General features: G+C 36.5%; 1 long non-coding RNA gene across 2 annotated transcripts; it reads left to right on the top strand.

The window, feature by feature from the left end:
- Positions 1-477: 477 nt before the first annotated feature.
- LOC144994048 (uncharacterized) lies at positions 478-9535 on the top strand. 2 transcript variants are annotated; one of them, XR_013657427.1, is made up of 3 exons: positions 478-701; positions 1721-1847; positions 2053-9535. It is a non-coding gene; the product is annotated as an uncharacterized LOC144994048 (long non-coding RNA). The 2 variants fall into 2 exon arrangements; XR_013657426.1 differs by lacking the exon at positions 478-701 and having other exon boundaries at positions 1670-1847.
- The last annotated feature ends 1787 nt before the right edge of the window (positions 9536-11322 follow it).

The following is an 11322-nucleotide window of genomic DNA, read 5'->3' as shown; positions in this document are numbered from 1 at the left end:
AGGCTTTCATCCCTGCTTGCCTGAAGCAATGACGTCACAACCCCTGATTGGGAAAAGTTTCTTGTGAGAATTATCTAACAGAATCACCCACAAAACATTTTTTTAACACAGACATAACACAAAGAAGACAACACACCACCACTTTGGGATTGGAATGTAATTTTATTAGATTTTAACCCTTTGGAATCAAACTAAAAACGGAGCTGTCTGATTGGTCCATGGGAGAACTCATGCCAATGGGGCAGAAACCCAACAGCTAGAATGTTCCCTAACGGACTAATGATCAATACAATAATTACTATAAAATGTTCTACACATACATACGGAACTAAACGAAGTAGAACATCTATTATTTCATGAAAACAATAACATGTAATCAACCTACTTCATCAAATACGAACGATAAAAGGCATGCTGGGAAACCATAAGTGAAGCAGCTGGTCAAGACATTGATCTCAGGGTGTATTCATCTCAGCCATCCCTCTGCTCGACCCCTGCTGGACGACTGGAGAATCACACCCCACAGAGAATTTTGCTGAAGCCTGCCGAATTTGAGCAAATTAGTTCTTTTTAGAACTTCCTCATTTCCTCTACACTTCGATCTTCGACGCCCCTGACCAGCAAGGAAGACTACCGGACCCCCAGTGAGAAGAACTCGACCTGGTTAGACGCGCCGCACCGAGGACGCCTTCAGTTTGACTGTAGGTTTGTCACCACCATTTTGAATTTCCCCGCGACTTGTAAACGAACCGTTACTTTAAATCGACCATCGAACCTTTTTTACATGGCCACAATGACTACTCACCTTCTGATAATCAATTTTATTGAATAAAAAACCGTAAAAGTTGTTTAAAATCGATAAGACGAACGTAAATAATTTGACCTTTTACTTCGTTGAACCGGGAGTGATCGCTTCCATTATGATGCGAACGTAAGTTTTAAAGACTTTTTAAAGCAAACCAACCGACGAATTTTCTTTTTAAACGGACACAAACGTACAAAATGACATGTAGAATCGATTCTGATCGACAAACAACAAGTTTCTATCCGTTTCAGAGATCGTTTTTGTAGTCTATCCACCATCTTTGTAGTTCTCGTTGAATTATAAGAACATTGTTTTTACGGTTTTTAAACCACATTAACAAGCGAAACTCCTTTCTAATTGATTAAATACATGTCAGTTCACATATAATACCTTTTAAATGCCTGCTGACCCGTGAGTATTTCCACTGAAGATCAGTTCCAACCTATTTTGTACTTTTTAGGTTTTAGGTTCAATTTTCAGTGTTTAATAATCTCATATAGGACACATGTTAAATTTATTTGTGTATAAATGTTTTCAAATAGTCAATTATTAGTGTATGGCAGCCACTATGAATATATTTGCAGGAACACACACAGATTTTAAAATGGCTGCTTGGCCTGCTGATTGATTTTAAAGTTCTTAGTAGTTTATAAATATTTTTATGGTCTTGGGCCTTCATATTTATCTGATATGATTTTAAAGTATGAGCCCCTGTGGACCCTGAGGTCCTCTGATACAGGCCTTTTGGTTATCCCACACACGGCAAGGCCTCATTCAGTTGTAATGGACCTCCTCTATGGATTAGCCTCCCAAAGAGCATTTACCATTTTATGTCTATTAAAGTTTATGTACTTATTTGTTTTTTAATAAATGTTAATTTTTGTTATTTCTTTTACATTTTATTTGTAACTCCAGAGTTTTCCTCTGAGGGATCTTCCACACCAGTGACTGAGCCTTTGTCTCGACAACAAAGAGAGAGGAGCTGTTTGCTGGTTTTTCCAGAGCACCTTTTTTTTGTAAGCCATTAAAGAGTTTGGTAAAGGTAAGTTAAATTTGCAGTGTTTAATAATCTATTATAGGACACATGTTACATTTATTTGTGTAGAACTATTTTCCAATAGTCTGAATATATTTTTTTATGTTTTTGATTATGGGTCTGTGTGGTATAAATGTATTGCTTTATGTATACATAATAGAAATGAGAATCTTATTTTAATGGTGGTTTCATTTTTATATCTTTTTTTTAGATGCCACGAAAGAAGGGATTTAATATGCGTCGCACCAAAGTGTGCAAGGTTCAGGAAGAAGGTAAAACTTCTGGTTGTGTGTGTCAGGAGCAAATACAGAAGCCTTTGATTTCTGGAATGAAAGTAAGATTAACAAATTCAAGTGATAGTACAACATCACTTACATGTTGTGTTGTGGCTGCAATCAACCATGTTGTTGCTCCAGTGTGTACATGGAGGGACGCTGATGTTGATAATATTAGAAATGAAGGTGTGCAGTTGGTTTGTTCATTTAATGGAAGTGATGGATGTATGAACAATTCCAAAAAGTTATTCAAGGTTTCTGAAAAGCTCAGTGTGTTTGGAAGAATTTGGGATGTTGCTATCAATGAGCCTGTGTATTCTAGTGATTCAAAGAGTGAAGATTTTTCACTGTTGTATGAAATGATGCAGGAGCGACTGATGGAGGAAGATCTGTGTTTGTTGGATTTGCAGGGTTTCGTTTGTGCTGTCATTCATCACAAAGAGTATTTTGTTGTGGTTGATTGTGGTGCACGAGATTCATCTGGAATGTTTTCTAATATTGGAACATCTGTGGCTGTTTTCAACAGTTGCTTTAATGACTTGATGTTGCACATTTGGAACTTGAAAAAGTCTTTGAATGCAGAATGGTTTGGCATTAGTTCAATGTTTGTGAAAGAAGCTTCTTGGGATGGGTGTAATAATACATTTGGTTTGGGAGCAGAGGATGCACGTGTGAATCAGTCAGTTTTGGGCAAAAGACAGACTGGTTTTATAAAAGAACATGTTCAGGAGTTAAATGACAAAATTGTGGTTGGCGAACAATGTAAAGTGTTAATGGAATGCAAAAATTCATTGAAAATTGGAAAAAAGGGCAATAATTTAAAAAAAAAATCATCTTCAGTGCTTTTAAATGAAAACAATTGTAACAGATTTGACACAGAACGTTGTGTAAGGGGATCTTTTCATCAAGGAGATCGGCAGCTTCAAAACAGAGGTGTGCAGTGCATGGCAATAGCCCTGGTGAGTTTGGCTAAACACACGGATCGTAGTGTTTTTGAGTGGGAGGCAACAGACTTGGACCATGTTGTGTTTCTTGGTGATCAGCTGTACTCCTCGGTGTGTGAAAACAAAATCATCCCTGGAAATTTGAAGTTTTTGTCAGTACCTGATTTGCCCATGGATTCTGAAATTGATGGTAAATTATTTAAGTTTGAATATGGTGAATATGTTTCTGGGATTGTTAATGTGAGTAATGGTAAATTTGTTGACAGTGGTGAAGTGATAACTCTTAAAAAGGGACTGGAGCACATGCTTGTCAAGTATAAAACATGTTTTTTGACCATAGGCAGTAGTACTTGTGCTGTTATTTCAGAAAACGGCCATTATGCTGTGGTGGATTCACATGCACGCAGTGGTACTGGAATGGCAGATGTAAATGGAAGAAGTATTATCATGTACCTTCCTAGTCTTAATGATTTATACAATTATATTTGTTGCTTGAGTATTTCACTTGCAGGGAAAGAAATGGCTTTTGAAATTGCATCCGTTGCTGCGACTGACAATGATCATAGTGAGAAAAATAAACAAAGTGTGCTTGAGAAGGATTGTAAAACTGGATTAAATACTGAGTCACAGTTTGGTTTTGGGTGCAGTTTAGATGTTCAAACTAGTTCCTTACCGTTGCCTGAAAGTAACAGAAAGCGTAAGCTTTTAACTGGGCAATGTGAATCAAAGAAGACAAAATGGTATGATGCTAATGAAGCTAGTTTGGATGTTGAGTTTATTGGTGAAGTTTCATCAAAGAAACTTGAGTTTTATCCTGTTGATTTTGATGTTACACAAGCATTGTGTAAACAACTGAATGTGCATTGTGAAAACACTGCATGTGCTAACCCTCTAGAGGTTGGCATGTTGGGAATTCCATGTCAAACTGATCATATAGTAGCTGATGGCAATTGCTTTTTTAGGGCTGTGTCCAAAGTTATTAGTGGTACTGAGAAAAATCACATAAAGTTAAGACGTTCAGTTGTTACACATTTACAAAAAAATGTTGGAAATTATAGTTCTCTTTTGAGATCTGAAAATATGTCTGTGGATGAATATCTCAATGTTTCTAAAATGAGATTTTCTGGTAGTTGGGCTACAGAGGTTGAAATTCAAGCTACAGCTGACTACTTGGGTGTGAGTGTGTATACGTATCACAATGAACGTTGGTTGAAATATGCCTGTCAACGTAAAGCTATATCTAAACAAGGCATATATCTGCAAAATATAAATGAGTGTCATTATGAAGTTGTAACTTGCGTTCAAATTTTTCAGCAGCAGCGTTGTTTTGGGTTTTGTAAATCTATGGAAAATAATATTTTGGGTCATATGAGGCAATGTAAAAGGAACTCAGAAATGCTTTCAGAAGGAGATTGCAAGAGTGTTAAACATAGCAGGTCTGAAGTTGGTGATTGTAACGATGTTTTGTGTAGTGCATTGGTTAACAATGATCACCAAAACAGTGAAATTGTGCAAAGTAATAATTTAGTTGAAAGTGTTTTCAGTTTTCATCCATTGTCATTCGAGTCTGCAGTTTTGTTGTCAAAACATCTGGATTTGGATTTTGTGAAGCAGAATGAAGACATTCCAACTAATAATGTTACGCTTGGTTCTATTTGTAAGACAGAGGTCCTATTAAATGATGGCAATAGTTTTTTCCGAGCTATTTCTCGAGTCATTAGTGGTTCTGAAAAGTGTCATAGAAGAGTTCGACTGGCTGTTGTTAAGTTTATGCTAAAAAATAGTGACATTCATATGAAGTTGCTTTGTCAAGGATATGCCACAGTGTCTGAGTACATTCTGAAGTCACGTATGAAATATGTTGGCAGTTTTGTATCTGAGATTGATATTCAAGCTACTTCAAATTTTTTGGGAGTAGAAATTTTTGTACACAATGGTAGCATATGGAGAAAGTATAATCCTGTGAACAAAATACTGAGAAATCAAGCAATTTATTTGCGGGAATGTGATAAATATTTTGAGGTTGTTGTTTGTGTTCATTGTAGTGGTAAAGCTGGATGTGCCAATTGGTGTAAAAGCAATAGTATTTGTTCTGAGAAACCACTGCTTAGACGCCGTTCTTTTCAACCATATGTTACTTGTGATTCAGTTGCTGAATCTTCTTTTTCAAAGTATCTAAAAAAAAGGAAATCGTTTTACCAGAAAGTGAAGTATCAAATAATTGAACTGCATAAACAGAAGAAAAAAGATATAAGTAAAAGGAAATATGCATCTGATTCTTTGCATAGATCCAGAGCATTGGAATTGAGTAAAATAAATTATAAGGAAAATATTATCTATAGAATGTGTGTTAAAAAACGTAGTTCTGCAAAATATAGAACTGATGTATTACACAGAGATCGTGTTAAGTATTTGAGTAAAAACAAGTATAAATGTGATTTGTTACACAAACATAATGTTAAGGAAAGGAGTAAAAGAAAATATCAGAGTAATGATACTCATAGAGAAAATGTTAAAGCATTGAGTTCTAGAAAATATCAGAGTAATGTTACTCATAGAGAAAATGTTAAAGCACTGAGTTCTAGAAAATATCATCAAGATCCTCACTTTAGGAAAAGTGTGGTGGATGGGATCAAATATAAGCGACAATTGAATAAAAAACAGTTGGAAGAGTTTGATGTTGTTATGAAACAATTTTTGGATAAAGTTAAAGATGGACCTGGGTTTGTTTGTTGTGTATGTCATAGGTTGTTATTTGAACATCAAGTCTTACATTGTAAAAAAGAGTCGTACAGTAATGCAGGACTTGGACTTATCGCTGATCAATGTATCACGTCTGATTATTTGCATATCTGTAAAGGAAACTGCTCAAAAAATTGTGAATGGATGAAAACATCAAGAAGCAAATTGTGGATTTGTTACACGTGTCATGCTAAAATCAAAAAAGGTAAAGTACCAGCTGAAAGTGTTAAAAATAACTTAGAACTTGAACCTATACCAGCAGAATTGGCATGTTTAAATCAATTAGAACAACATTTAATAGCATTACATATTCCATTTATGAAACTGTTGGCATTGCCCAAAGGTGGGCAGAATGGCGTGCATGGACCTATTACTTGTGTTCCTGCAAATACTGAACAAACAACTTATTTGTTACCACGCATGTCTATTGAGGGTTCTCTTGTGCCTGTGAAATTAAAACGGAAGCTTACTTATAAAGGACATTATGAATATCAGTATGTTGATTCGGAACGTGTTAAGCAGGCTTTACAGTTTTTACAAAGCCATAATTCTTATTATAACAACGTGAAATTTAATAATGATTGGATTAATGGGTTTTGTAAAGAAACATCTGATGTGGTAGAAAAAGATGTTGAATGCACTGCAAATGTTGACGATTCAAATGTTTTAGGAGATGAACTTCTGCATGATAGACAGCAGCATTGCATGTTCCAGGACACTTGTCTAATGCCAGTAGACATTGGTCAAGAGGCTTTGGATCAATATTTTGATCACATTTTGAATGTAGCTCCCGCTGAAGGCAATAGTCCGGTGAAGTTGTTGTCCGATATTACAAATGAGGCTAAATGTTTTCCTGTGTTGTTTCCTAAGGGTGGACCAACATTTCATGATGGAAGACAACATCCTTTAACTCTATCACGATATTTTAACAACAGGATTCTTAATGCTGATTGTCGTTTTGCACAAAATGTGGAATATATTTTTTTTGCCCAATATATGACAGAATTAGAAAAGGTCGTTTCAAATGTTTCGATTGCAGTAAGAAAAGGTAAGTATAATTTTAAAAATAAACGAGTAGTTACTGGAGAGTTGTTGAATAGTGATGATTCTATTAAAAGGATGTTGGAATTTGATGATGGGTACAGATTTTTAAAACCAATCAGAGGTACGCCAGCATTTTGGCAGGCGGCCCAGAAAGACCTCATGGCTTGTGTGAGGCAGCTTGGAATCCCCACATGGTTCTGTTCATTTTCTTCAGCTGATATGCGGTGGAAGAATTTACTTTCCTGCATTCTGAAGCACGAAGGTAGAACTGAAACTGTGGAGCAGTTGGAATGGGCAGACAGATGTGAGCTTTTGCGTCGTAATCCTGTCACTGCTGCTCGGATGTTTGATTTTCGTTGGCATTGTTTTCTGAAAGAGGTTCTTATGTCGCCTGCATGTCCTATAGGAAAAATTAAGGATTTTTTTTATAGGGTGGAGTTTCAGCAACGAGGCTCACCACATCTTCATTGCCTGTTTTGGATAGAGGATGCACCTGTAATTGACAGAAATACAGATGCTGAAGTGATTGCATTTATTGATCGTTATGTGACTTGTGAGTTACCATCAAATATTGACTTACTGGAAATTGTTACATCTGTGCAAAAACACTCTGAAACACATGCGAAAACATGTAAAAAAAAAGGAACTGTGTGTCGTTTTAATTTTCCTAGACCACCTTCTGCACGTACGTTCATATCACGTAGCACAAGTGCTGAAGACACACAGTCTTGTCAATGTGTGTTATCAGAGAAAGAGTCTTGCAACTGTAAAGAAAATGCACAGACACAGCAATTTAAGAAAAAAGAGGCTTCTGCATTGATTGCACACATTAAAGCTGCTCTCTCAGCTGATGGGCCAACTTATGACAATGTTGAAGATTTGTTTGGATCTGTTGGGTTAAACCAAAGCACATTTGAAGCTGCATATAACTGTTGTGCTCGGAAAACCCATGTTGTGCTGAAACGTCAGATCAATGAAGTTTGGATTAATCAATATAGCAAGCCACTGTTAAAATGCTGGAATGCTAATATGGATATACAGTTTGTTGTCGACGCATACGCATGTGTTGTGTACATCATTTCTTACATCTCTAAATCAGAGAAGGAAATGGGTTTATTACTGCAGTGTGCACAAAAGGAAGCAAGCAGGGATGGAAATGTTTCTGCCAAAGAAAGTCTAAAAACATTAGGCAGTACATATTTGCACAACAGAGATGTATCTGCTCAAGAAAGTGTTTATAGACTGACAAATGCACATTTGAAAGAGTGCTCTCGGAAAGTTGTGTTTCTTCCTGTTGGTGAAAATACTGTTAAAATGAGTTTGCCGTTAAAAGTACTTAAAGAAAAAGCATCGAAGCATTCTGTTAGTACAGATGATATGTGGATGACAAGCATTGTGGATAGATATAAGAACAGACCTAAGAGTGATGATTTTCCTTCAATGTGTTTAGCAGTATTTGCTTCCGAATTTCGTGTGTTGTCAAAAAATGAAAGTGCTGCTAAGCGAATAAAGTTGAACAACAACACTGGATATGTTGTGAAAAGAACCCGCACACAACCTGCTGTTGTACGTTACGTTAAGTTCTCTGAAACAAAACAGCCTGAACTGTTTTATCAAAGCAATCTGCAGTTGTTTTTGCCATACTACAGCGATAGCCAGCTGAAACCTCAAGGTTTTGAAACGTATCAAGACTTTTTTCATAAGGGCACGATAAGACTTGGTAATTCAGGTCTGCAGTTGGTAAAGTCCGTGGTAACATTAAACAGAAGTAAATTTGAAATTGATGGTGATAAATTGGTTAATGCTCAGCAAGGGATAGATAATGCTGGTGTAGTTGAAGATGCCTGGTGTGAATTATGCCCTGAGCAAGAATTGGAAAGACTTGAGTGTCAAGAGTTGTTGCAGAACCAAAAAAGTGTCGATGATGAACAGGAATTTGATATCCCTGATTTAAGAGTTTCTGCTCAACATAGCCATTTCTTTCAACTGAATAACACAAAAATGCCTCGTAGTGATGGCTTGGCTTTAATTCGCTCTTTAAATGAAATTCAGATGGATATTTTTTACCAAGTGAGAAAATGGTGTGTGGAAAAGGTTTTGGGAAAAAAGCCAGAACCATTCCACCTGTTCATAACAGGAGGTGCAGGGACTGGTAAAACTCACCTAATTAAAGCAATACAATATGAATCAAATAAACTATTGTCTCCTCTTTGTCGTCATGTAGATGACATCTGTGTTTTGTTGACGGCTCCCACAGGAATTGCTGCGTTTAATGTACAAGCAAGTACTATACACAACACTTTTTGTATTGGTAAAGATGTCCGCTTACCTTACACACCACTGGGTGAGGAAAAATTAAATTCTTTACGTGCCATTTACAGCAGTTTACAGATTTTGATAATTGATGAAATATCCATGGTAGATCATAATTTATTAGCATATATTCATGGGCGTCTGAGGCAAATAAAGCAAACTGGTAACTCTGCATTGTTTGGAAATGTTTGTATTATTGCAGTTGGGGATTTCTTTCAATTACCTCCAGTGAGAGGAAAACCATTGTATGTAGAAAATGTGGGTATGGATCTTTGGTGTGGTGTGTTTGAAATTGTTTGCCTAGAAACCATTGTACGCCAAAAAGATCAGGAATTTGCCAAATTACTCGGCAGAGTTAGGACACGATGCAAAGGTACTGAAATGTTAAAAAGTGATATCCAACAATTGAAGTCACGTGAAACGGGAGAAGGCAGCTCTGCTTTACATATTTTCCCAACTAATGGTCAAGTAAATCAACATAATTTAACCCATCTACATTCATCCTGTCCAGAGTATGTAACTATTAAAGCTCAAGATTATGTAAATTGTAAGGAAACAGGTAGACAAGTGTTACTAAGTGGTAATAATCCAAATGCTAACAATACTTGTTTAGCAGAAAGACTTCTTTTGGGGAAGAATGCACGTGTCATGCTCTGTAAAAATGTTGATGTGGCAGATGGTCTTGTCAATGGTGCCTGTGGAATTGTGACTGGTATTGTCTATAGAAACTCTGACTTTCCACAAATTGTTTTTGTGAATTTTGATAATAAAGACATTGGAAGACAACGGAAGAAACAGTATGAAAATCATCCAGGGCTTGTCTCAGGTTCTGTAGCCATTGTTCCAGAAGAGGAAAGAGTCACAGGAAGAGGTGGTCTGAGACGTCAGTTTCCTCTAAAACTTGCTTGGGCTTGTACTGTTCATAAAGTTCAGGGTCTTACCATTGATGTTGTTGTTGTGTCTTTGAAAAAAACCTTTGCTCCTGGGCAGGCTTATGTTGCATTAAGCCGCGTAACAAGTTTGTCTGGTTTAATTATTCAAGATTTTAAGGAACAGGCCATTTACTGTAACAAAACAGTTTCTGAATATGTGGCAAACATGCCTCAATATCTGATAAATAAAGAAAATCTCACTTCTAGTTCATGTGAATTCAGCATTTTCCTCATGAATGTGCAAAATTTAGAGTGGCATGTAAAGGACTTAGCTTTGTGCACAAAACAGTTACATGTTAACTGCATAGCTGTAACTGAAACATGGCTTCCAAATGCACCTTTAACTGATGCATTGAACATCAGTGGGTATCATTTTTATAGTATGCCACGCTCACTGTCTTATAGTGGAGTAGATCCTAGACTGAATGTGATTAAAGGCTTAAAACATGGTGGTGTTGGAATGTACACCGTTGAAAATATCCTGTTTGAACATGTAGAGATACAAAATGTAGATATTGAATGTTTAGTGCACAGATTTATTACATCGAACATAGTCGTGGCAGTTCTGTATCGTCCACCATCATATGCCATTTCATTATTTAGAGAGAACCTTAAGAAATTAATTGATCTTTTGGAGCCCCTGGGTGATACCATTGCTATAATGGGTGATTTTAATGAAAACTTAGTAAACTCTAAGACAATAACTGATTTCATGGCACATAAAGGTTTCATTCAACTGGTTTCTGAAAACACAACGTTAAAAAATACGATAATCGATCATGTGTACTTAAAAACAACAAACTATAAAGTCGAATGTACAGTTGTACAAACATACTTTAGTGATCATGATGGGGTTCTTTGTCGTTTTACACATGTAAGTGACTGTTGATGATTGTGGCGAAGGAGAAAGGGAGAGATGGCGACATCTTTATCTCTTTTAAGTCACAAATGTCTGACTTAATATAAAACGTCAAATGTTGAACTCAATACATGCTGGTGTCAGTTGTTGTGGCGAAGAAGAAAGGGAGAGATGGCGACATCTTTATCTCTTTTAAGTCACAAACGTCTGACTTAATATAAAACGTCAAATGTTTAACCAAATACATGCTGGTGTCAGTTGTTGTGGCGAAGGAGACGGGGAGAGATGGTGACATCTTTATCTCTGTTAAGTCACAACGTCTGACTTGATATAAAACGTCAAATGTTTAACCAAATACATGCTGGTGTCAGT

This window comes from Oryzias latipes, chromosome 7 (assembly GCF_053564925.1).
Source record: "Oryzias latipes strain Hd-rR chromosome 7, Olatipes_Hd-rR_3.1".
Classification (NCBI taxonomy): domain Eukaryota; kingdom Metazoa; phylum Chordata; class Actinopteri; order Beloniformes; family Adrianichthyidae; genus Oryzias; species Oryzias latipes.
The sequence above is the reverse complement of the archived record's forward strand: the minus strand, read 5'-3'. Positions and strand labels throughout refer to the sequence as shown.